Source organism: Telopea speciosissima, chromosome 8 (assembly GCF_018873765.1).
Source record: "Telopea speciosissima isolate NSW1024214 ecotype Mountain lineage chromosome 8, Tspe_v1, whole genome shotgun sequence".
Lineage (NCBI taxonomy): Eukaryota > Viridiplantae > Streptophyta > Magnoliopsida > Proteales > Proteaceae > Telopea > Telopea speciosissima.
The window spans coordinates 30,944,409-30,970,655 of NC_057923.1; the positions used below are offsets into that span (position 1 = coordinate 30,944,409).

At 45.5% G+C, this 26,247-nt stretch overlaps 1 long non-coding RNA gene across 1 annotated transcript; it reads right to left on the reverse strand.

Annotated features, from left to right (window-relative positions):
- Positions 1-1,750: 1,750 nt before the first annotated feature.
- On the reverse strand, positions 1,751-24,482 carry LOC122672856. Its single transcript, XR_006334493.1, has 4 exons — positions 24,319-24,482; positions 22,840-22,845; positions 16,487-16,492; positions 1,751-1,784 (listed from the first exon to the last, which is right to left on the reverse strand). It is a non-coding gene; the product is annotated as an uncharacterized LOC122672856 (long non-coding RNA).
- Between the last annotated feature and the right edge of the window lie 1,765 nt (positions 24,483-26,247).

The window sequence follows — 26,247 nt, forward strand, 5'->3', positions numbered from 1 at the left end:
TGCCCAAATATGAATCTAAACACACACACTCCATTCACTTAGTCCCCATTTAACTGGATAATCGACAACTTCTCCTACCCCAAAAAAACTCTCGAATCCGGATTTTTGTGTTCTTGGAGATTTCAAGGATTGGGGTTTTCACTTTCCTTCTTCGATCTGTTTTTTATGGTTTCATTCCTCAAGAAAATGGCCAGTCCGGTAGAATCTGGGGAGAGTTTGGAACTGTCACCTGTTGTACAAGTTCCACTTGGGTTCGATGTATTTGATAAAATGTATCGCTTTACGTTGTTCCCGAATCTCCATTTTCCATGGATGTCTTGTTTCAACTAGGCTACATTCTGCCGCAAGTTATTATTTTCTTGAAAGTTTAAATCTGTTAGGTAGTTTCTTTTCATGCCATGGATGTCTTATTCAGAGCTATTTCTGCAGAAGTTTGAAGATTGGAGAGATTTTTGGTGACAAAATGAGGCAAGCATTCTTGCTGTATTTGATTTGTGGAGTTCTAGCTTGCTTTAGCCTTTCACTAGTGAAAGCAGAGGACCCTTATAGATACTATACATGGACTGTAACTTATGGAGCTCTTTATCCTCTTGGTGTCCCTGAACAGGTAGGTTTATCAATATATTAGGACACTTCTTGTTATCCATTTAGGCAGAAATACCATTCCGATCTAAGATTAATTGTTTACTTTTGACGAAAGTATTCTCATCAATGGCCAATTTCCTGGTCCTAGACTTGATTTTATGACCAACAATAACATAATCCTCAACCTCATTAATAAGCTGGACCAGCCTTTCTTATTGACATGGTGAGTTTCACTCACTGATCTTTCTATTTTGGTTTCACATCTTGAAGTCTCAGACTTGCATCATCAATTATGTGATACCCACCCACCAATCTGTTTATTGCTTATCCTTAGAGAAATTCAAATGCTACTCTGCCAAAGAGGGCTTTTGTTAATGTTTCTTTTACATTCATGAACTGATTAGATTTTGGTTGATCTGAAATATGACCTAGAACTAATAGAGCATGGATTTGGATGAATAGGAATGGTAATAAGCAGAGGAAGAACTCCTGGCAAGATGGAGTGCTTGGGACCAACTGCCCTATCCCAACAAACTCAAACTACACATACAAGTTCCAAACTAAGTATCAAATTGGAATCTACACTTATTTCCCATCCACTCTAATGCACAGAGCTGCTAGTGGCTTTGGAGGGTTGAATGTCTATGTAAGGCCCTGAATTCCAGTCCCATACTTGAAACCATGTCAAAGGTTCGATTATGTGTTGTAATGCTAGACCTCGAAAGTGATGCTCTGATTCTTGAGATGTTCCAACATTTCTTGAAAGCCATAAGGGATGATCATCCAGGAAGTGTCTTCTCTGCAATGGAGACAATTATGACCCTTGTGTTAAAGGAAAGTTAAGCTATATCCATGGAGCTTCTTTCTCCCCTCTTAGATAGTGTCCAGAAGGAAAATAAGTATGTTTTGCTTATTACACTAAAACTGCACATGATTAGAGGAGTAGAATGCTTGTGAATTTCTTTCAATGATTACAGTGAAAGAGAAAGGGGAGAGGGCAGCAAGGGGAAGGAGAGAGTTTTGATCCGGGTGTGAGGGTTTAGTGTGGGTATGTGTGTGTAGAACCTGGACATAAGGGAGTCTCAGCTCTTCAAGTCAAGCAGAACCTGGACATAAATCTGGTGGGATGATACCAGAAAGCTTGTTGGAGCTGAAGAGGGAAAGTTCCCAGATATGAAGTTATTGCTCAACTACAAGCTCTGTATTGAGACATGTGATAAGGCATAAATCACCCCACCAATCAGAAGCAGACACATGGCCGAGCCGAGGATAGTTCGCCGACCAAACCAACCCGTGCGGGGTCGAGCCAATCCGATCCCTGATAAGTCGGATATTCGGACTTTCGTGTACCGAGCACCCTCGCCACGGAGCGCCGCCCTCAGGGCTGACCTCACACCCGTAGGCCGAGGTTGGGGCCGAGCATTGAGGCCACGGCTTCCAGCAGGGCCAACCACCTAGGCCGACCACAGGGGCCGACCACGGGGGTCGACCACCTAGGCCGACCACAAGGGCCGACCACGGGGGCCGACCACAGAGGCTGATCACCGAGGCCGAACCCTCCACAAAAGGCCATCCTAATGGCTCATCGGGAATTGCGGAGCTACGTCAGTACCACCCGAGAATCACGAGATAAGGATCGAGCCACGATCTCAGCGCGATATCGGATCATACTCCCATTAGGACTCTTACCCTAATAAGAGTCCGACTCCAAAAATGACTCTCCACTCCGCTCTACAGGAGAGAGCCTTCCAAGAGAAGAACTCCTACCATACTAGGAATCCTCCAACCGCCTCATCTCCCTTTATAAATACTCAAGTATGGAGCTCAAACGCTCATCTCACTTTTTACTAGCTGTTACACTGCCGCATTGGAGACCTGACTTGAGCGTCGGAGATTCCTAGGTCAGAGCCACACCGGCTCTCTTGTGCTCACTCGATTTTTGCAGGCTCATCCGAGGGCGAACAGGGCACCGGAGGTTTCCACATGCAACAGATTTGCCACTGTCTGTGGGAGCGACGTCAGCAAGCCATCGTCTTTTCTACCAACTTCAAGAGCAGGAACAATGGTGCATACGAGATCAAGGCAGCATGGCTCGACTTCCCTTGGAGACGAGCTACAGCCTGTTGCGCAAGCGAGGCAATCATCACCCCCTGAAGCATTGCGGCAGGGAGCGATCGAAAGACCCCCTCGGGCAGGGGGTGCGCAGCCCAGTACGGGCAGTGCGGCCAATCCAATTCCCCTGTCGGAGGGTGGGAATGGTGGAAGTATGTTGGACACAGCAGCGGCTGACAGGACACAGGTCGAGCCAAACTTGAACGGGCTGAGCCTACCACCGCCGCCACCCTTACCCGAGAATTTGGATCCCGAAGCCCCGAAAAATAACCGATAAGTTATGAACTTGTAGCTGTAGATGCTCCACACCAACGAGATGCAGATGGCCCGGGGTGGGCTGATGGGTCAACCACTGGTCGCGCCCCCTCCAGCCCCAATGCGCGTAGAGGGAAACTTGCAGCAGAATGGTGGCCAGCGTCGGGCCGAGCAGTAGGGGCACAGTTGGGCCTAGCTGGAGGGGCTCCGAGCCGAGCCAGGCCAAGTCATCACACTCATCTCATCAGAAGACTCCTCCTCCATGCCCCAGAAGGGGCACTCGACGGGATGAGCAAGAGCATCACCGGAGCCCGGGGGTAGGACGAGAAATTGAACCAGCGGCATCGATAGCGAGAAGGTCGGTATTTTTTGGTTGGTTCGGAGAAGACAAGCAGCCGAGGGGAAACCAAGAACAAGGGAACGAGCCAAAAGGGAGACGTGTTGCGAGGTAAGGAGAAGGATCTCGCCATAGCCCCCGACGTCGAAGCCCGCCTCCCCGAGAAGAGCAACAGAGGAGCCCCCGTGGGTCCAATTTCCAGTTGGAAAGAAGAATAAGGAGGGATGGTGCTAACCGAGCCGACCAGAACGGCCGACCACAATGGGACAGCCGAGCACCTGAAATGGAGTTGGAAAAGCGGCTATGAGACTTGGCCGAGCAGGTGGAGGGATTGAAGAAATAGGTGACCCCGGATGCCTATTCCCTGGTCGGACGACACCCTTATCCTCACGAGATCATGACTGCGCCATTACCGGCTGGGTTTAAGCCACCTCCTTTTGACCGGTATGACGGGACGACCGACTCAACAGATCATATCAACTACTTCAATGCGATGATGACCATATAAGGGGGAGCCGAGATTATCTCTTGTCGGGCTTTCCCCGCATCTCTCAAGGGTGCAGCGACCAAATGGTTCTCCTGGTTGCCACCAAACTCCATAACAGGCTTTGCCTAGCTCTGTCGAGCCTTCGTCACGCGCTTTCAGAGTAGCATGAAACACAAGAAGACGATGGTCAACCTCCTCAGTGTGAAGCAACGGTCTGATGAGTCGATCTGAGCGTTCGTCTCACGTTTCAACAAAGCATCCTTAGACATCAAGGATTTGGACGAGGCCACGGCCCATACTGCGATGAGCAACGGGCTCGCCGACATGGACCTCATCAAGGACTTGCCCTAGAAGCCGACTAAAAACCTGGCCGAGCTCTTGGAGAGGTGCAATGAGTTTGTAAATATGGCGGAGGTGCTTCAAGCCCGGAAGGGGAATGAAGGCCGAGCCAAGAAGAAAAGGTTGATGATCGATGACCGCAAGGAGAAAAACCAGCCCAGGACTGATCGCTGAGCCGAGAGATCGGACCGAGCGCGGAGCCCCGATTACACCCCATTGAATACCTCGTGAAAGGAGATTTTGATGCAAATACAGGATGGCAGGTATATCCGTCGACCCCGGCCGATGCAAGCCGGGTCATCTCGAAATCCCAACAAGTATTGTCAATTCCACAAGGACACCGGTCACGACACCGAGGATTATTATCAGCTAAAAAGAGAAATTGAAGAGCTGATAAAAGCAGGGCACCTAAAGCAATATGTCAAAGGAGGCCGAGAAGAACGTGGGGGTCGGCGACCTAAGGATCGCAATCAAAGGAGAGCTGAGCCGAGGCCCAAAAATAGGCGGGCCGAGCGTGACGAAGATAAAGCCCGAGCTGAGAAGAAAGATGAAGGATCCGGGCTGAGCAGTGACAAGGGAGCTCCCATAAACACTATCCTTGGAGGGCCCAGACAAGAGTTCACTCGGAAGGCCAAAGTAAATGCGCAGTTCATCGGGGTCGCCGAGATGCCAGGCAAAAGGCCGAAGTCTGAGGTGACGATCTGCTTCACTGAGGCCGACCTAGAAGGTATAAGTTTACCTCACGATGATGCTTTGGTAGTGCAGGTGGAAATTACAAAGAGACCCATTCATCGCGTATTGGTCGACACGGGCGCATCCATGGACCTTATGTCGCTAGACGCGTACCGACAATTTGGCTTCAGCGACGAAGCGCTCAAGCCGGAGGGCACCTCACTTCATAGGTTATCGGGAGTCGTCGCCACCATCAAAGGCTCAATCGACCTACTGGTTACGTTCGGACAAGCTCCATGTCAAGCGACAATCCAAGTCAAATTCATGGTAGTGCGATCGGTGGTGGCTTTCAACCCCATACTCGGCCGCCCATCATTGACAGCTCTTCAAGCCATCATCTTATCGACACACTTGAAGATGAAGTTCCCTACAGAGAATGGCGTTGGAGAAATCCGAGGTGATCAAAAGAAAGCTTGGGAATGTTACGCCACATTCGTCAAGAAAAATAAAGGCAACGTCCGAGGAATGGCGATGTGCGTCGAACACCTCCCTGAAGACCAGCGGGATGAGCTCACAGAAAGGTGCAAAAGACCTGTGGAAGACTTCATCCCGTTCTCCCTCAGCGATGAAGATCCGACGAAGACGGTACAACTTGGGTCATTATTGAGTGAAGAACAAAGGAGTCGGCTGGGAAAATTCTTACGGGCGAATGTCGATGTCTTCGCCTGGTCGGCTGCCGACATGTCAGGCATACCAAGGTACATAGCCGAGCAACGACTCCACGTGGATCCGAGGTGCAAGCCGATCCAACAGAAGAGAAGGAACTACACCCTTGATCGGTAAGCCGCAATCAAAGAGGAGGTGGAGAAGCTTCGCCGATCAAAGTTCATCTGAGAAGAAAAATTCTCGACTTGGTTGGCAAACGTCGTTATGGTTCCCATGCCGAATGGGAAATGGAGGAAGTGCGTCGACTACACCGACCTTAACAAGGCTTGCCCAAAGGACGAGTACCCGCTACCTCAGATTGATCTCTTGATTGACGCCACGGCAGGGCACGAAATGTTGAGCTTCATGGATGCATACTCCGGCTACAACCAAATCATGATGCATGAGGAGGATGAGTCATACACAGCATTCCGGACTAACCAAGAAAATTTTTGTTACAAGGTCATGCCATTCGGGTTGAAGAACGCCCGAGCAACATATATTCCGCGAGCAGATCGAAAGAAACATAGAAGTCTACATGGACAACATGTTAGTGAAGAGCTTGAAGGTTGAGCACCACTTGGCCGACGTGGAAGAAGCCTTCGGCGTGCTAAGGAAGAATCAAATGAAACTAAACCCCGCCAAGTATGCACTCGGCGTGACCTCGGGAAAGTTCCTCGGCTTCATGGTCTCCGTCAGAGGCATCAAAGCCAATCAGAAAAAAATCAAGGCCATCCAAGAGATGAGCCCTCCACGGATGATCCAAGAAGTACAAAGGCTAAACGGGCGAGTAGCGGCATTGGCACAATTTATGTTAAGGTCGGGCGACAAGTGCCTGCCATTCTTCAAGGCCCTCAAGAACATCTGGAACCCAAAGGACTTCATTTGGTCGGACAAATGTCAACAAGCTTTTGAAGAGCTAAATATATACTTGGAGAACCCACCTCTTCTCAGCCGACCAGAGCCAAAAGAAGAGCTTCAAGTTAACTTAGCCGCTACCCTGGTGGCGGTCAGCGCGATGTTGGTTAGAGAAGAAAGCTGAGCTCAGAAACCCATATACTACATTAGCCATGTTCTTGTCCACGTCGAGACGAGATACTCCAGGTTCGAGAAGGTAGTATTCGTTCTTATCACGGCCGCGAGAAAGCTAAGGCCATACTTTCAAGCTCATCCGATCGCGCTGCTGACCAACCAGCCTCTCAAGAAGATATTGCACAAGCCCGACGTGTCAGGTCGGCTGATCACCTGGGCAGTCAAGCTGAGTGAGTACAATATAAGCTATCGCCCGAGGACCGCAATAAAAGGGCAAGACCTTACCGACTTCGTAGCTAAGTGCACAATGCCTGACCTTGAGGTCGAGGAAGAGAAGACAGCGAAAGAAGCCAATGCAGAAGCTAAGGCTGACCTGACCTAGACCATGAACGTTGATGGCTCTAGCAACCCTGGAGGAAGCGGGCTTGGCTGATCCTGGTGAGCCCCGAAGGGTTTCGCGTCCAATATGCCCTAAGGCTCAAGTTCCCTCCTGACTGGACTCCGAGTCAGCAAAGCCATAGGCATCAAGCAATTGAGAGTACGAGGAGACTCGCAACTTGTGCTCAACCAGGTCAACGGAGACTATAAGGTGAAAGATGAAAGAATAATAGCCTACTTGAGCCAAGCATGGGAGTTGATTTCCGAGCTCGAGCACTTTGAGATGACCTGAGTACCGAGGAAAGAGAATGTCGTGGCCGATGCCCTATCTTGGTTGGCCGAGGCCGACCTCCCAAATCTGAGCCGATCAGTGTACATTGAGATTCTGGAGAAGCCATCCTTACAAGAATAAAGCATCAAACACATTGAGGAGGACAGGCCGACCTGGATGGACCCCATTGTAAATTACTTGGAGAATGACCAGCTCCCGGAGAATCGAGAAGAAGCAAGAAAAGTCAAAATCTGAGCTGCCAAGTACACCATGATCGACGGAGTACTCTATAAGAAAGCCATCTCAATGCCTCGGACCGAAGGGAGCATAGTACGCCTTGGCCGAGGTGCACGAAGGAATATGCGGGAGCCACATGGGCGGCCGAGCTCTAGCATATAAGATACTTCGACAAGGGTTCTACTGGCTGAGAATGCAAGAAGAGGCCATGAAGTATGTGAAGACGTGCGAGAAGTGTCAGCTCTTCGCACCAGTGCCTAGCCGGCCTGCAACAAAGCTGACCTCTATGCTGAGTCCAATTCCTTTCGCTATGTGGGGGATGGATATACTTGGAGACTTCACCCCGGCTTCTAAAAATCAAAAATACGTGGTCGTTGGCATTGGCTACTTTACTAAGTGGGCTGAGGCCGAGCCCCTGGCCACCATCACCGAGAAGAGCATGGAGAAATTCTTCTGAGACAAGGTGATCTATCGGTTCGGACTACCCAAAATGCTCATCACTAACAACGGTGCGCAGTTCAATAATCTGAGCTTCCGAGAGTTCTGCAAGCACTTCTACATCGATTTTCGCCCGATCTTGGTAGCTCATCCACAAGCCAATGGGCAAGTGGAGGTGTCGAACCGAACACTACTTGTGGGGATCAAAAGAAGATGGGTGGAAGAGCTACCAAACGTCCTATGGGCATATCAAACAACCATGAGAACACCGATCGGGGAGAGTCCTTTTCGGCTAGCATATGGAACCAAAGCCCTCACTCCCGTTGAGGTCAAAGCATCATCATACCAAGTGCTCAACTTTGATGAGAAGACCTACGAGGATGGGCTTAGAGCCAACCTCGACTTTCTCGACGAAGTCCGAGAGAACGCCTTGCTATGGAACACAGCTTACAAACAGAAGACGGTAAAGTACCATGACTCGAGGGTGAAGGAGCGACATTTTCACCAAGGAGACCTCGTCCTCAGAAAGCTCAGCGTGTCCCAACTAAAACAGCAAGGAAAGTTAGCACCAAATTGGGAGGGACCGTACATAGTCGCCAGAGCAAATTTGCCCAGGAATGTATCGGTTGCAGCCTCCGAAGGGCAAGAAGATACCGAGGCCTTGGAACTCAAAAAATTTGAAGAAATTTTTTCAATAATTCCTTCAAGTATTCTGCTCGGCACGGTTTATGGCTAGCATATTTGTACTGGGCTTCGGCCTCGACGTTCATGATTCAATAAAATAAAGTCTTTCTCCACTACTTAATGTACTTTCAAACTCCAAGCATGTCGAGTCGTAAGACCAGTCCTCATAAACCTGGCTGACGTCAAAGACCGACCCTCATAGGTCGACAACCAAGTCATAAGACCGGTCCTCATAGACCTGGCTGACGTCAAAGACCGACCCTCATAGGTCGACAACCAAGTCATAAGATCAGTCTTCATAGACCTGGCCGACGTCAAAGACCGACCCGCATAGGTCGGCAACCAAGTCATAAGACCGGTCCTCATAGACCTGGCTGACGTAAAAGACCGACCCTCATAGGTCGGCAACCAAGTCATAAGATCGATCCTCATAGACCTGGCCGACGTCAATGACCGACACTCATAGGTCGGTAGCCACGTCACAAGACCGACCCTTATAGGTCGGCTACTAAGTAAGAAGACCGACCCTCATAGGCCGACGGGCCCACAAGCACAAACTCTCACCATGACCGAGCTGAACAAAACAAAAACTAAGCAAATTTTGCCAAGGCATTGTGCTCGGCCATGGAGTCAGTTCGACCGCATGGCCACGCATGTGGTAACCGAGCCGAGCTGACAGCTGGAGGCAGCAATAAAGACGAACGGAACAACGCATGCAATGAAAGAAAGGCCAACGATTGCCAAGCTCAAACACTCAGACAAATTTGGAGGAAAAAACATTTCATTCATTAAAGGCCGACGGCACGGCACGGTTACAAAAATGGGCAGCTCGGCCAGTTACAAAAAAAAAAAAAAAGGAAAAGAAGGTTGATCAAAACCCCGAACAGGGGGGTATGTACATCAAAAGAGGAAAAAGGGGGGCCTATAGCTCAGCAGTATTGAGGGGGTCCTCGACGGCAACCTCCTTATCAGAGACGTCCTTGGCGGCATCCTGGGCTAACGGGTTAACCTCATCCTGCGGAGTGGTCTCGGTCAAGCCGGCCTTATCAACCTCCACCCCAACATCGTCGCCCAATTCCTCGACCACGGTGGTCGCATCGTCGTCGAATTGAGAAAGATTGAGGGAGGGGTAGGTGGCCTTTATCTCCTACAGGAGGTCGGCCCAGCCCGTATCGTAGCCCTCGCCGTACGATGGCTTCCTTATCTCATGGCACACCTAGGCATATTCCTCCGACATGAGGTAGTCGGTAACCGCCTCGGCTCAAGCCTGTGCTAGGTCATCCTTGGCCTTCTTCTTGGCTTGGTCGAGCAGAGCCTTCAAGGCCTTGACCTCTTTCCCCTACTTCGTCGCAGCCTCCTCCAAGCTCTTAACCTTGGCCTCAGCTTTGTCGAGCTTTACGGCGGTCTCCCAACGTGCCTGGACGGCCTTAAACGCTTCCCCATTGGCTTTCTCGGCCTGAGCCTCGGAAGAGGAGTTCGCGATCAGAAGCTGTTCGAATCAGAGGAGGGTCTCCACGGCCTTGGAAAACCCCTACAAAAGACATCCGAGCATTAGCGAAGCCAAGCATAACAGGTCAAACCCCTAGTAGGTGCTGAGCAGGAAACTTACTATATTAAAGTCCTGGAATAGGGAAGAGAGGAGCTCGGGATCGGACAACTTCTCGAGCATTTCCTTGTCCTTAGGGAGCCAACTTGCGTTGAGCCATTCCTTTGCATGCGCGGCCGACGTCAGGGCCGAGTCCCCTGGGAAGAGGTGCTAGTTCGGCCTCAGTGGGACATTATTGGCCGAGGCCCTCCCCAGAACGTACCAGGAGATATCGATCGACGAGACCACTGGCGGAGGACCACTACCCATCAGATTGATCGAGATCTTTTGGCATTTGATGTCCTTTGGCGAGCTCAACTCGTCCTTCTGACCCTTCCCTCGTCGGGAGGGGCTCAGCGGAGCTCTGTTCTTCTCGGCCTCGAGGCCGACCACCGTGTCAGTTGGGCTCGGCAGCACAGCCTTGCCCTCCAAAGTCTTGGAAGTCTTGCCTCGGGACTTCTTCTCGGCGTTTTTCTTCCTCCTCTCCGCAATGGTCTCGGCCCTGAGCCGAGCCGTGTCCATAGGAGGAATGTGGCCGACCACTACAAGAAAGACAGCACATTAGAAACATGCAAAAAGGAAAAAGACCAAGTAAACGGGTCAGCTCGGATACCCTAGCCGACCCTAATGGACGGAAAGAGGCACAGCTCGGACTCCTACCAGGGTCATATGCCACCTTTGAAGGAACCCCTCGTCTTGGAGCTGAAGAACATCAAAGGGCGGATGCTGGCGGATCAGGTCAAGCGAGGTAAGCTCGATCTCGGTCAGGGGCAAGGCCCTGTTGACGTAATGCAAGTGGATCTCCTTCCACTCAGCCCGGAAGGGGCAGTTCGGGATGGAAGCAAAGAAGAACCGAGGATTCCAGTGCTTATTTGAGGTCGGCGCCTCGACCAGAAACTTGTGGCCACTTAGGGCCGCGTGTAGGCGCAACGGATGAAGATCGATCCGCGACCTCTTTCTGGAGTGGTGCACCTGAGTGTGGGAGCGGTGCGGGGATTGTTGTTGATGGTGTAGGGAGTCGCCACCTAGATCAGGGTCTAGGACCCACAAATGGTGCCCATTCTTCAGAGAAGGGCGCTAATTAACTCCAATGACTCAATGGATGGTCTGCTCCAGATCTCTGGGTAGGTGTCAAGTTACGGGCTGGGAAGGTGTTAGGCACCCAGCAACCGCCCGACCGACGGCCGCTCTTCCTAGACCAAACTCTACTGTATACTGTTGTGTTATGCGTATTATGCTCCTAATTAAACTATTTTATTTTTTGTGTTTTGATTATCTTTGTTGAAATTTATGAACCTAATTAGGCTAATTAAAATTAATGTTTTAATCCTAATTACTACCCCTAAGTTAGGTGATTATGTAGAGCCAAAATGGCCAAAATTATGAAAATGCCCCTAGAGGACCAAAATATGTACAAAGGTAAGAAATCACATTTAAATGCTGAAATGATTAAAACATGATTAATGGCATGCATGTGAATCATTAAAATATATACAATGCTACAAAGTGGTAAAATTACCAAAATGCCCCTATTAAGGCAAAAATACAAATATGCATGAAAATGCAAACTTATACTTAAAACATGCTTATGAAAGTTAAAACATACAAATAAAGTGATAGAAACCTTTCCAGGGCCCTAAATATGATTTGGTCACAAAATGGCCAAAATACCCCTGAGGGTAGAAGTGACTTTTTATGCATGGTTATGATTCATGGTGGGCATGTATGCATATGAAAACATTCTAAAATAACTTAAAACAGAATTTAATGCTTAGAAATGTATTTTTTCTGATTTTCTTGGATTTTCACAACAAATAGAAAAATGACATCTACATCCCTAACATGGTAAGGAACACCTATGAAAATGATCAAACTTTCATGTCAGCGATTAATGAGCCCATAAAATCAATCTTGATGAAATATGTGTCCCATAATTTTTTTGTGAATTTTTATACATTTATACTATTTATAATATTTTTTGAAATGCTAAAAAGAAGGGAAAACAAAGAAAAATACAAAATCCCCATCACAGATCCGAATTAGATCAAACCAGAGCCCACACCTACTAATCAAAACATGATATTTAACATGGTCATAATGATTTTGTCCAAATCTCCACCCACAGGTTCAGATTTTACATAATATGAAATCCTTCACAGGGGCAAAAATGTCACAAAAACCATGATTTGGAGCTTGAGAAAATTAAGGGACATCAAACACAATGGGGAACATCTTCCCTAAAATTTTCAGAAATTTACCACTCTTGTGTTATTTTTGAAGATTTTTTAACTGAAAACAGCCTCTTTTAACTAAAGAAAATCAAAAGAAATACATAAAAACTAAATAAAGATATATAAAACCTACCCTTGAAGCGTGGAAGTGTCTGGGCTCAGTCTACATATCCTTGGATGGCTTGAATTATCGCCAAAAGGCACCAAAAGCCACTCCAAGTGTGTTTGCCCCGAATGGCAAGAGTGGTGAACAAGGGGTATTTGAGGAATTTTATATGTCTATGGAAGCATGATATGGAGATGTCTCTGGAATGGATGGATAGAGGGGAGAACGAACTTCACAATGATAATTTTTTCATGAATTTTTTGGGTCCCTAAACCCTCCAAATGGCCTGTTATTTATAGGGGAAAAACTGTTCGAGGAAAGGTCTCAAAGACCCCTGGGGCCTTAATGGCTGGGATAAGGCGAGTGATGGGCTGGCTGGGCTTGCGTGTGCCTAGGCCTGCTGGGCAGCCTGGGCCTGTGCAGCCTTATCTTGGCTTAGACAATTGGGCATGAGGCCATCAAGCCATGTGTGGCTCAGCCTAAATGGTGGGGGTTTGTCCCCTGCCGACAGTCCAGCTGGGCCGGGTCAGACTGGGTTGACCCGGTTCGGGTCAACTCAGTTTGTCCCACTTATTTTTTTTTTTTTTTAATATATTCCTTTTAGAGATTCCATTTTAAAGGTCCACATTCAAACATCAATATCTTTTGATCCGAATGGCCGATTTTGATGCGCCACATATCGCCACGAAGGTCTCAACATGTACTTTCCATCCGTGTGGCAGATATGGTCAGATTTTGCCTAAAAATGGCATGGATATCGAGGAAAGCACGTAAATGGTGTTTCACATTGATCAAGGTCCAAATGATACCGGAATTACATGAAATTTTATGTGTAAGCACAATATGACCAAATAAAGTTATCCAAATGGTTTCAGGTCACATCGGGTGGCTTGGGTACCAAGAACCATGCCAGGGGCAAAATGGTCATTTTTATAAAAGTTATCCGATTTGGCCAAAACTTTTCGTGAAAGCTTAATATGACCAAATAAGGTCATCCAAAGTATTTTGGGCCAAATCGGGCAGTCCAGATACCGAGAACCAGGCTAGGGGTAAGATAGTCATTTTGACAAAAAGGCGTCAGATTGGAGTGAAATTTCACATGCGGGCTTAAAATGGTTAAACAAGGCTATCCTAGAGATTTGGGCTCTACTTGGGACAGTTTGGTTACAAAAAGTGGGGTAAGGGTAAATTGGTAATTTTCTACCATTTGGTCACCACGCAAGCCAGTCGAGCTTTAATCATCATCGCCGAGTCACACTTCCAAGGTGCCAAAATCCAGCGTCTACAGAATGCCCCCCTTTGACTGAGGGCACGCAGTGTACAAAAGTCAAAGTAATGACTCAAATTTTGGCACAAGGAGAGCAAAAACGAAAGCTTCCCACATCTTGCTCATGAATGTGGGAATTTGAAACCATCGATGAAGTACGGTGTACAATGAAATTCAATGAAATCAAAGTAATTTATTATACGATTAGCTACAACGGAAACAGGTAAAGCTTACAGTGCATTGTGACTAATATAGTCTGACGGGGCTCTCCATCGGCTGACAGACGACATAAATAAGACGGTACACCTGCAAGAGATACATGGATGCAATAGACTAATAGCACTATGACAAACAGCAATGACAGCGGATGTTGGTTTGATGGTTTCCAATAGTAATACAAAATAGTGACTCACTAGGGGGAGAAATACACTTATTTGGGAAAAATGTGTGTAGCTAGTATCGGCACTCCTTGGCAGATTAGACTAGAAGACAACACGAAGGTTGAAAATGCACTCAATTGGCAAATTCGATGTTGAATGAAAATGCACTCTATCGGTAAATTCGATGTTGGGTGAAAATACACTCGATCGACAAATTTGATGTCGGGTGAAAATGCACTCTATCGGCAAATTCGATGTTGAATGAAAATGCACTCAATTGACAAATTCGAATGTTGGGTGAAACTGCACACTATCGGCAAATTTGATGTTGGGTGAAAATGCACTCTATCGGCAAATTCGATGTTGGATGAAAATGCACTAGTCGACAAATTCGAATGTTGGGTGAAAATGCACTCAATAGGCAAATTCGATGTTGGGTGAAAATGCACTCTATCGGCAAATTCGATGTTGAATGAAAATGCACTCTATCGGCAAATTCGATGTCGGATGAAAATGCACTCTATCGGCAAATTCAATGTTGAAGGAAGATGCACTCTATCGGCAAATTCGATGTCGGGTGAAAATGCACTTTATTGGCAAATTCAAATGTCGGGTGAAAATGCACTCTACCGGCAAATTCGATGCTGGATGAAGATGCACTCTATCGGCAAATTCGAATTTATGAGTTTGACTTGTATGGTCTCAATGCTATTAATTGAAGGAGCTTACGAACTTTGGTGATTTATTCCCTGCAAAATAAAAGCATATAATTCGTAATATTTATTCATGCGCACAATCCTAACGCAAAGGAGAGAGTCCAAGTTCAGATGAAGATAGTGGTGATAGTGATGATGGATTGTGGCAATGGTTTTTGGATGGTTTGATTGTATAGTGAGTTGGTAGTGATCTTCGGATGGCTGAGATTGATGTTTTTTTTTTTTTTTTCTAATGGATTGATAGATGTGTTTCATCATCTGCATGAACACCTTCCCAAATCATAGACCACCCTTTCTTGATGCCCCCTGGTCTTCTGTGTTGACATGACATGTTCATTGATGCATGTTACTTTGTGTCTATGCTTGTGACTCTTGAAGTCAAATCTTCTCTTGTCCCTAGACTTGGCTTGACCTCTGACTCAGCTATTATAGAATCATCTAATGATAGCTTGCCGGTTGAATTTGTATCAGTGGACTACCTTTTAATCCAAGAGAGACAGAGAATCTCTTTTTTTTTTCTCTTCTTCCTTTTTTTTTTTGTTTTACATGGACTCTGTAGTGTATCATGTCAGATTAGAAATAACTGACGGAGTCTTCAATAGTGTAATCATGCCACTGGATCCAGATAACAATTGAAGATTACAAGGTGGGATGTTCCAATTGAGATAAAAGACTTATCTTAGCCAGAGGTGATGATGAAGTTGATGGCCAGGTTGGCAGATTTCATGAAGAATGATTGGAGAATGATGACTTTATTAGTGAGATCAGGAAGTGCACAGTGGATGAACATTAAGGTGAGAAAAGGGTTTGGAAATCTGACAGATTAAGATCAGAAGAGATTCAAACTTTGGGAATGGAAGAAAGCAGAATGATAGAGATGATATGAGTGATGACTCTTTTTTTTATGATTTTTTCTTATTTTGTTATTTTTTTTTTTTAGGCCGCCTACATATCCTCCCTTTGAGGAATCAGGTCGAACCGTAGTTCTATCTTGATGATGGTAAGAAAATGAAGTTTGATGGAAAGATGTGATGGGTGGTGTGACCGAGCTAGAAAGCTGCCTACGTATCCCAAATCAGGAATCAGGTCAAACGTAGTTCGTGCTTTTGTGGTGTCAAAGCCTTGATAATTAAGTTCCATCATAGTTGGGTGAGCTAAGAGCCATCGACGAAGATCTCACCGCGTTTAGCCTAGGAGGACTTATTAGGTTATAAGGGGGTTTAGGACATAGGTTCTAAGAGATGGCAAATGCTCAAATATGCCCCCAGGATCCAACCAAAATTCAGTAATTTTTGCCTCAAAAGGTTAATTGAAAGCTTGGCAATTCCACCCTCAAAGGTTTGGCAATTTCTCCTCTCAAAGGTTTGACTAAGAGGTTTTACAATTTTGTTCCTCAAAAGTTAGATCGAGAAATATGACAATTTTGCCCCCAGTTACTCGTAAGATTTTTCTCAACCTTGCTCAGACTAATACATTCCCTTGACTTTTTGATTTTTTTGAATTTTTTTTGTTCCCCTTTTTTTTGGATTGTCATCACAGTTTTTTTTTCTTTAACTCATTTTTTTCTTTGTCACTAGCTTGGGTTCTTGAATCTTCTCTGGAATAAGCTTTTTCTTTTCTCAATCTAAATCTCGGGGACTCTCCTTTTCCCTTTATTGCTCCCGACAACGTCAAACTTTGATATGAAAATATTTCCAATTAGACCCTGGGAGCGGTTAGGACTAAGTATATTAAGAGTACTTTGGTGATGGGTTAGAGGGTAAGCTAAAATAGGTTCCAAATGAGCAGGCTGAGGCCCAAAGTGGTAACTAGTGGATTCCAATGTTTTAGGATTTATTTGGCATAGGTAGCGGTCAAGGATGGCCTCCTTTAACAGATTCAATGAAGTGAAATCTCCTTCTAAGCTCCGTGCTCATTTGAAGGGGATCAGATGTTTGGAAAGCTCAAGAACTTTTATTGTTAAGACTTTGACACCATTTTTTTCTTTTCATTTTTATCATTATGAAAATCATCTTCAACATTGAGGGAAAGCAAAGAGTAGAGAAGATTGTTTATGTAGAAAAGAGATAATTTATTGATAACTGATGGAATAAGCACATCAAGAGGCATTTACAGAAGGAGACTCGACAAAAGGAGAATCTAAAGACCTAAGGGACATATATCCGGACCGGGTAACATCTTCAGTGTGCATTCTCCGTCTCCGTGCAGTAGTGTCATAGTGCCATTTGCCATCTCGAAATGTGCAGTAACCAAAAGGTGCCCTTCTAGCAGGGGCTGGGAGCCTGGAATCATTTTAAGTCAGCCAGCAAGACTATTCTCATCAATTAAATGATCGTAGTTTAACGCCTTTGGGCGATTCTGCTTCCCTCACTTTGGATGTGTCAGGAGGGGATTGGTCATCACATTAGGCTGCTGCTGTTTGGGATGAAATTCAAATGTTCCAGCTTCCAAAAGGTCTTGTATCTTGTGCTGAAGGATCAAACAATCATCAGTAGAGTGCCCATGTTGTGTGTGGTACACACAATACTTTTTAGGTTTATACCAACGTGGTGGAGGCTGCAGGACAAATCGAGGCTCTACTGCCGCAATCAGACCTGCATTGAGTAGTTTGGTGAAGACGTGACTTAATGGCATTCCAAGATCTGTGAATTCTCTCGGTGGTTTCTTTGGTGGAGCCGCCCTCTGTGCATAAGTGGTGGGAGGTGGAGCTGATGATAGAGACATGACTGGAGTAGGAAGCACAAGGTTCACCTCGGGGGCCCTCTTTGGGAAGTTCTTCTTGCCCCCACTTGAACTAGGGGCATAACGATCCATCTTTGGAAGTGACCCATGGGATAATTCATCCTCAATTTGTTGCCCAACAATTATCAATGAGTTGAATGAAGTCAACGGCTGTGGAAACAGATACTTCTTGAGGTGGGGTTGTGATCCTCTGACGACCATTGCCACTTGTTCTCGCTCAGTGGGGCGATTTGCCATCAGTGATGCTTCATCGCGGAACCTTATCAAGTAAGCTGTGAAGGTCTCATTGGGCTCTTGCTTTGTTGTCTCGAGATCCCGACGAGTCAGCTCAACATCAGTGTTATAAGAGTACTGGTGGTTGAACGCTTTGATCATGTCATTCCAGGTACGAGTCTGAGACTGGTCAAGGTTCATGAGCCATTGGAGAGCTGCATCCTCGAGACTCAGCTGGAAGGCCTATCCCATCTGTTCAGGGGTAAGCTTGTCTATCCTCATCTGCCCAATATATGCTCTGAGATGGGCTCTAGGATCTCCTTTTCCAGTGAATTTCTCACCCTTGTATTTGAAATTCAAAGGAAGCCTCGCTTCAGGAAAGAAACATATTCCTTCCGCATCAATAATTTGATCCTCGATGCCCTTTACATTCTTGAAAGCTAACTCGAGCTTCTCCAACTTCTCACGCATAAGCTTCTCCCTCTCTGTCTCAGGGGGTTCTTCAGGATTTTGGTGTTGCTTGAACACCACATCTTCCTCTTCATCCAACATCATGTGTCGGATGCTCCATGGGGTATGAGGAACACTCTGCTCATACTCTAGTTGTCTACTAGCCTGAAACTGTGACTGAAACATTGCTGACAAATTGGCCACTGCCTCTTGCAATTTGTTCATCTGCTCCTACAAAGACTCTTCTCTGACAGGGGGATTTCCGATTGAGCTCATGGTGAATGAAATACTTTGACTAACTGGTGGTAATGATATTCTGACAAGACGGCCATCCCTCCGGGCCCACAGAGATTGATTCTGTTGTCGGGAAATGGTGCCTTAAAACTGAGAAACACACCTTGATCAAGTTTGACTTGAGGTGAGATGACTCAATGATAGATTATAAGGGATGTTAAAGGATGGAATCACTCCTTTGATAGAACACAAGGCAAGAATCATGCGCAAAACAAAATGACCGAACCATACAAGGGTGGCTTAGGTAAGAACAAACCCTATTTCCAATTCTACATTGAAACAATGATCAAGAACCATGTAATGGATGAACTTGGTCTGTCCCTAACATCGAGACAGAGACGTGGTACCTTTACTAGGTTGAAATGTACATCACACCGGATCGATTGTGTAGGCATCACCCTACGGTGCTGACCACGTGGTGTGGATACATAAGTCAACGCTGATGCAGTTACCAACACTCAAATCTTAACGTTAAAGATGAACCATGTTTATCCGTTGGTGGACGAAGACTGAAATGGGTAGAACTAGTTAATGGGGAGTTCTAATCCAAGTCTTAAACAATTTTACATTTGTGGCATTCCTAATGATTCAGATCCATATCCACTACATGATGCATGCAAAGGGTAGGCTGATAGGACAGAACAGGTCACCCTTGATAGATCCGATATACCTATCGCTCGTATAAGCGAGTCATGGGTACGTGGTTCCTTTGATATACCAGGGGAGTAGATCAGTCGATCTCAGAATGATCAAACTAGTGCCTTTTTTGAGTATCGAATGTATCCCACAGCACACTAGTGACCACCCTCGCCGATGATTCTAAACTCGTAAAGTACAGTATCAAGGGGTGTGACTTAGCCGTGGATTAGCCATGACTACACATGGGTTCCAATGACTAAACCACGTGGTTAAAGTGATTCCATGCGGTGAGTGTGTGCATGTGTGTAGTGCAGAAAGTGGCCATCAGTTGAACTCAGAATATCCGTAAGGAACATCGTCGTTGCCTAATTTCACTTCGAACACTCTTATGTAGGAAGCGGGTATCATCCGATCTCAGAGTACTTAGTATGATGTGTCTCAACTCCCTGGGGTTAGAGACACAACAGGGAGTACCCTCGTCGTTTGATTTCACTCCGAACATGATGCATGATGTAATCAATACAATTATGATATATACAGACAAATATGTATAACATAACAAGTATACAACAAAGAGTATGGTCAATCAGAAGTTTGACGATCCCCAGTGGAGTCGCCACTGTAGGCGCAGCGGATGAAGATCGATCCGCGACCTCTTTCTGGCGTGGTGCACCCGAGTGTGGGAGCGGTGCGGGGATTGTTGTTGATGGTGTAGGGAGTCGTCACCTAGATCAGGGTCTAGGACCCACAAATGGTGCCCGTTCTTCAGAGAAGGGCGCTAATTAACTCCAATGACTCAATGGATGGTCTGCTCCAGATCTCTGGGTAGGTGTCAAGTTACGAGCTGGGAAGGTGTTAGGCACTCAGCAACCGCCCGGCCGAAGGCCGGTCTTCCTAGACCAAACTCTATTGTATACTGTTGTGTTATGCGTATTATGCACCTAATTAAACTATTTTATTTTTTGTGTTTTGATTATCTTTGTTGAAATTTATGGACCTAATTAGGCTAATTAAAATTAAAATTTTAATCGTAATTACTACCCCTAAGTTAGGTGATTATGTAGAGCCAAAATGGCCAAAATTATGAAAATGCCCCTAGAGGACCAAAATATGTACAAAGGCAAGAAATCACATTTAAATGCTGAAATGATTAAAACATGATTAATGACATGCATGTGAATCATTAAAATATATAAAATGCTACAAAGTGGTAAAATTACCAAAATGCCCCTATTAAGGCAAAAATACAAATATGCATGAAAATGCAAACTTATACTTAAAACATGCTTATGAAAGTTAAAACATACAAATAAAGTGATAGAAACCTTTCCAGGGCCCTAAATATGATTTGGTCGCAAAATGGCCAAAATACCCCTGAGGGCAGAAGTGACTTTTTATGCATGGTTATGATTCATGGTGGGCATGTATGCATATGAAAACATTCTAAAATAACTTAAAACAGAATTTAATGCTTAGAAATGTATTTTTTCTGATTTTCTTGGATTTTCACAACAAATAGAAAATGACATCTACATCCCTAACATGGTAAGGAACACCTATGAAAATGATCAAATATTCATGTCAGTGATTAATGAGCCCATAAAATCAATCCTGATGAAATATGTATCCCATAATTTTTTTGTGGATTTTTATACATTTATACTATTTTTAATATTTTCTGAAATGCTAAAAAGAAGGAAAAACAAAGAAAAATACAAAATCCCCATCACAGATCCAAATTGGATCAAACCAGAGCCCACACCCACTAATCAAAACATGATATTTAACATGGTTATAATGATTTTGTCCAAATCCCCACCCACAGGTTCAGATTTTACAAAATCCGAAATCCTTCACAGGGGCAAAAATATCACAAAAACCATGATTTGGAGCTTGAGAAAATTAATGGACATCAAGCACAGTGGGGAACATCTTCCCTAAAATTTTCAGAAATTTACCACTCTTGTGTTATTTTTGAAGATTTTTTAACTGAAAACAACCTCTTTTAACTAAAGAAAATCAAAAGAAATACATAAAAACTAAATAAAGATATATAAAACCTACCCTTGAAGCGTGGAAGTGTCTGGGCTCAGTCTACATATCCTTGCATGGCCGGAATTATCGTCGGAAGGCACCGAAAGTCACTCCAAGTGTGTTTGCCCCGAATGGCAAGAGTGGTGAACAAGGGGTATTTGAGGAATTTTATATGTCTATGGAAGCATGATATGGAGATGTCTCTGGAATGGATGGACAGAGGGGAGAACGAACTTCACAATGATAATTTTTTCGGTCCCTAAACCCTCCAAATGGCCTGTTATTTATAGGGGAAAAACTGTTCGAGGAAAGGTCTCAAAGACCCCTGGGGCCTTAATGGCCGGGATAAGGCGAGTGATAGGCTGGCTGGGCTTGCGTGTGCCTAGGCCTGCTGGCAGCCTGGGCCTGTGCAGCCTTATCGTGGCTCAGGCAAGTGGGCATGAGGCCATCAAGCCATGTGTGGCTCAGCCTAAATGGTGGGGGTTTGTCCCCTGCCAACAGTCTAGCTAGGCCGGGTCAGACTGGGTTGACCCGATTCGGGTCAACTCAGTTTGTTCCACTTTTTATTTTTTTTATTTTTTTATATATTCCTTTTAGAGATTCCATTTTAAAGGTCCACATTCAAACATCAATATCTTTTGATCCGAATGGCCAATTTTGATGCGCCACATATCGCCGAGAAGGTCTCAACATGTACTTTCCATCCGTGTGGCAGATATGGTCAGATTTTGCCTAAAAATGGCATGGATATTGAAGAAAGCACGTAAATGGTGTTTCACACTGATCAAGGTCCAAATGATACCGGAATTACATGAAATTTTATGTGTAGGCACGATATGACCAAATAAAGTTATCCAAATGGTTTCAGGTCACATCGGGTGGCTTGGGTACCAAGAACCATGCCAGGGGTAAAATGGTCATTTTCATAAAAGTTATCCGATTTGGCCGAAACTTTTTGTGAAAGCTTAATATGACCAAATAAGGTCATCCAAAGTGTTTTGGGCCAAATCGGGCAATCCAGATACCGAGAACCAAGCCAGGGGTAAGACAGTCATTTTGACAAAAAGGCGTCAGATTGGAGTGAAATTTCACATGTGGGCTTAAAATGGTTAAACAAGGCTATCCTAGAGATTTGGGTTCTACTTGGGACAGTTTGGTTACAAAAAATGGGGTAAGGGTAAATTGGTAATTTTCTACCATTTGGTCACCACGCAAGCCAGTCGAGCTTTAATCATCATCGCCGAGTCACACTTCGAAGGTGCCAAAATTCAGCGTCTACACCGCATTTTTCCCAGTGCGGCGGGTGAAATAGTACCACCCCTTCTCTGGCGACTTCTTCAGGAAATAGAGCCAAGAAAAAAGAGCCACGCTCGTAGCTCGGCCCATCTCTCAAAGAAGGGCGTGGAAGCCATACAAGGACAGCCATGAGTTCGGCACCAGCTGACCTGGAGATAGGTGGAAATGGTCCAAGATTTGATCCACCAGGTTGAGCACAGGAAGCCTAAGGGCATACCTAAAGGGCATCTCGTACAAGGCCACCTCGCCAGGCCGGATGAAGCAATACATCTCCCCAGGGTTAGGAGCTCGGAGCTTGACGTCCTCGGAGATGGCGTAAGTCGCCCTGAGATGTTAGAGGTCGGCATTAGTGACTGTGCTCTGAACGGTGCCGATACTCCCCTCTTCAAGCTCAGGAACGTCAGCAGACGAGCTGACCGAGCCTACCTCACCTCGGGAAGAACTCTCCTCACCCGACTCCTCGTCATCTATCGAAGCTAAACCCGAGCCGTCGGCTCGGTCTTCAGGGATTGGCTGGGCCTCAAGACCGGACTCCATGGGCAGGGGTAGCTCGATGACGTTGGCCTAATGTGGCTCTGCTACGGCGGGCTCGTCTGAGGTTGAGCCCAACAGATCTATTGTGGGGGAGCGAGCAAGGAGCTCTCGGCTCAGACTCGCACCCTCAGCCGCCCCAGCGAACACCTCGCCCACGTGACTACTACCAACTAACATAATGGGCAGAGGAGACTTACCGGTCGAAGAAACTTCGGAGACGAGCTGAGAACGAACTGGAAAGCTGAGAGCGTCGAGCACTGGATGAGCTGAAGAGTCTGAGCTAGCCGAGCAGTCAAAAACTTGAAATAGTGAAGAATGAATGAGGAAGAGTCACCTACTTATAGCCTCTGAGCAGAGAAGATCCAATGGCTGAGAAGAACTCAACAAGATCTAATGGCCTAGATCAAAAGATTATTCGAATTCCCGAGCCTGCCATAATGACTTTGACTGACGTGGCACTGACACCCCAATTGTCAGACCGTACAACGTCCAATCACCGATGAAGCAAGATCGGCTCGGCCGCAATGAGGGACAGCCGAGCAGACCGAGATACTTCACTCATCAGTGCCGTGCCAACCCTTGGTGAGTGGAGGGCCTGTGATAAGGCATAAATCACCCCACCAATCAGAAGCTGACACATGGCCGAACCGAGGATAGTTCGTCGACCAAACCGACCCGTGCGGGGTCGAGCCGATCTGACCCCTGACAAGTCGGATATTCGGACTTCCGTGTACCGAGCACCCGTGCCACGGAGCGCCACCCTCAGGGCTGACCTCACACCCATAGGCCGAGGTTGGGGCCGAGCATTGAGGCCACGGCTTCCAGCGGGGCCGACCACAGAGGCAGACCACCGAGGCCGAACCCTCCACAAAAGGCCATCGTAACGACTCACAGGGAATCACAGAGCCACGTCAGCACCACTCGAGAATCACGGGATCAGGTTCGAGCCACGATCTCAGCGCGATATCGGATCACACTCCCATTAGGACTCTTACCTTAATAAGAGTCCGACTCCAAAAATGACTCTCCACTCCGCTCTACGCGAGAGAGCCTTCTAAGAGAAGAACTCCTACTATACTAGGAATCCTCCAACCGCCTCATCTCCCTCTATAAATACTCATGTATGGAGCTCAAACGCTCATCTCACTTTTTACTAGCTATTATGCGGTCGCATTGGAGACCTGACTTAAGCGTTGGAGATTCCTAGGCCGGAGCCACACCGGCTCTCTTGCGCTCACTCGATTTTTGCAGGCTCATCCGTGGGCGAACTGGGCACCGGAGGTTTCCACACGCAACAACAAGGTTTTGGAGGAAAGAATCAGGAAAGGGACCTGATAGATTGTTATTGGACAAGTCAAGCACTTGTAGCCAAGTACAGGAGGGGAAGGAAGTTGGAATTGAACCTGAGAAGTTGTTGTTGGAAAGCTTAAGTTGAATAAGTGAGCCACAAGGATCTCCCAACTCCGATGGTTTGGAGCCCATGAGATGATTATGAGAGAAATCCAACCTCTGCAAACTAGTAAGCCCACCCAATGTTGATTACATCCAACCAGTACACTGATTGAATGAGAAATTTAAGGTCTTAAGATTTATGCAGCTTGAAAGGGATAAAGGAATAACATCAGTAATTTGGTTGCCAGAGAGATCAAGATGAAACAAGCTATCACAGGAATTCTCAAGATTTAGACCAGAAATGGATCCAGTTAGATTATTAAAAGAAATATCAAGACCCTGCAAATTATCAGAATTCAGTAAGAGATTGTTGGTATAAAACCTGTTAGAATGTTGTGGGCTAGATTCACATAAACCAGATTCTGGTATTTGGAGAAGAACCCATCAGGAATTAGACCGACAAGTCCACTGAAAGATAGATCAAGTTGTTTTAAACCAGTTTGGTCCTTGAAGCCCACACTTCGTCTGACCCTTAATAACTGAATAATCGCCTAATGCATTATTACTTCATCTAATAACGTAATTAATTCGTAACCCTTAGTCTTATTACGGTAATTCAGGCTTTAGGATAATTAAGAACCTAAGTGCACAAACCAAAAAAATCTACAGTAATTCAAGCTTTTCACTCAAGTTACAAAGCTTCTATAAGGAAAGACATACAGATGAAAGCACAAAGTAAAACAACCTCTAGAAGGTAGAATATTAAGTTAAGAACATAAAGATGATTCGCAATAAGCTCCAAAAATTCAAGACTAGATGTATCAATAAAGCTCTAAAAGTCTTGTTGAAATTATTCTTTTGTTGCTTTTTATTCCATATCAATAATGGATTCATCCAGATTATCAAGTTTAGCCTCCCCGATCTTCTTTTTGAAAAGTAAAATTACTTTATATCTTAAAAAAATGAGATGTGCAAGTGTCACAAGAGTGTTTGAGCTGTGCACGTATTCATGTCATTGTGTGGAATCCTTCCCCATACATCTCTGAAGAGACCTCTTAATGTGGTTCTGATGTATGAAACCAGTACCAATAGAACTGGATCGAATACAGAGTATAAAATTCCAGAATCAAGAGAAATTGAAAAAAGTCAAATCAGAAAGTAAGACCAGCAGATCTTCTTGGTCGTGGTCCTCTATATGCCTATAATAGTTGCTGAAACTTTCAGCCAGATCCAAGGGTTGGATTTGCTTATATGGACAGTTTCTTGTATGACTAGGAAACTTGAAAGTCAGCCAAACAACAGAACTTTTGACTTCCTACGACACCACACTTATACTCCCAAGTTTACGAACCAACTGCACTAGCAGCAGTTGTCTTCACTAAAATTGTATGAATAGGAGTTTGATATTGATTTAGAAAATGGAATACCCATAAGCAAAAATATTTTGATCTAAGATTTATTAGGTTCCATTTTTCCCCATTGACCTAATAGGTTTCTAGTTTACGAGGTATTCCTATTATCGGTTTCCAGTTTAAGGGCCATTTTTCTGATCAAGTTCCCAATATAGCTAGGTTGTTTAAAATGATGATGTTGTTTGCTTGGATGGCCTCTTATACCAGCATGAGCTGACTTTGAATGGATAGGTATGTAACTAGATATCAATCAACTAAGGGTAGCAGTTAAGGTATGTATGCTCTAATTTTTAGGCCATTATTTTGAGCAAAACCTGACAGCAAAAGCATCAAAATTTCTGGAGACACTTCCAAGATTATCTCCTCGTCTTGGAGTTGAGGTCATCCAGAAGAAACTCGCTGCTGCATTGAGATAATAGGAGAT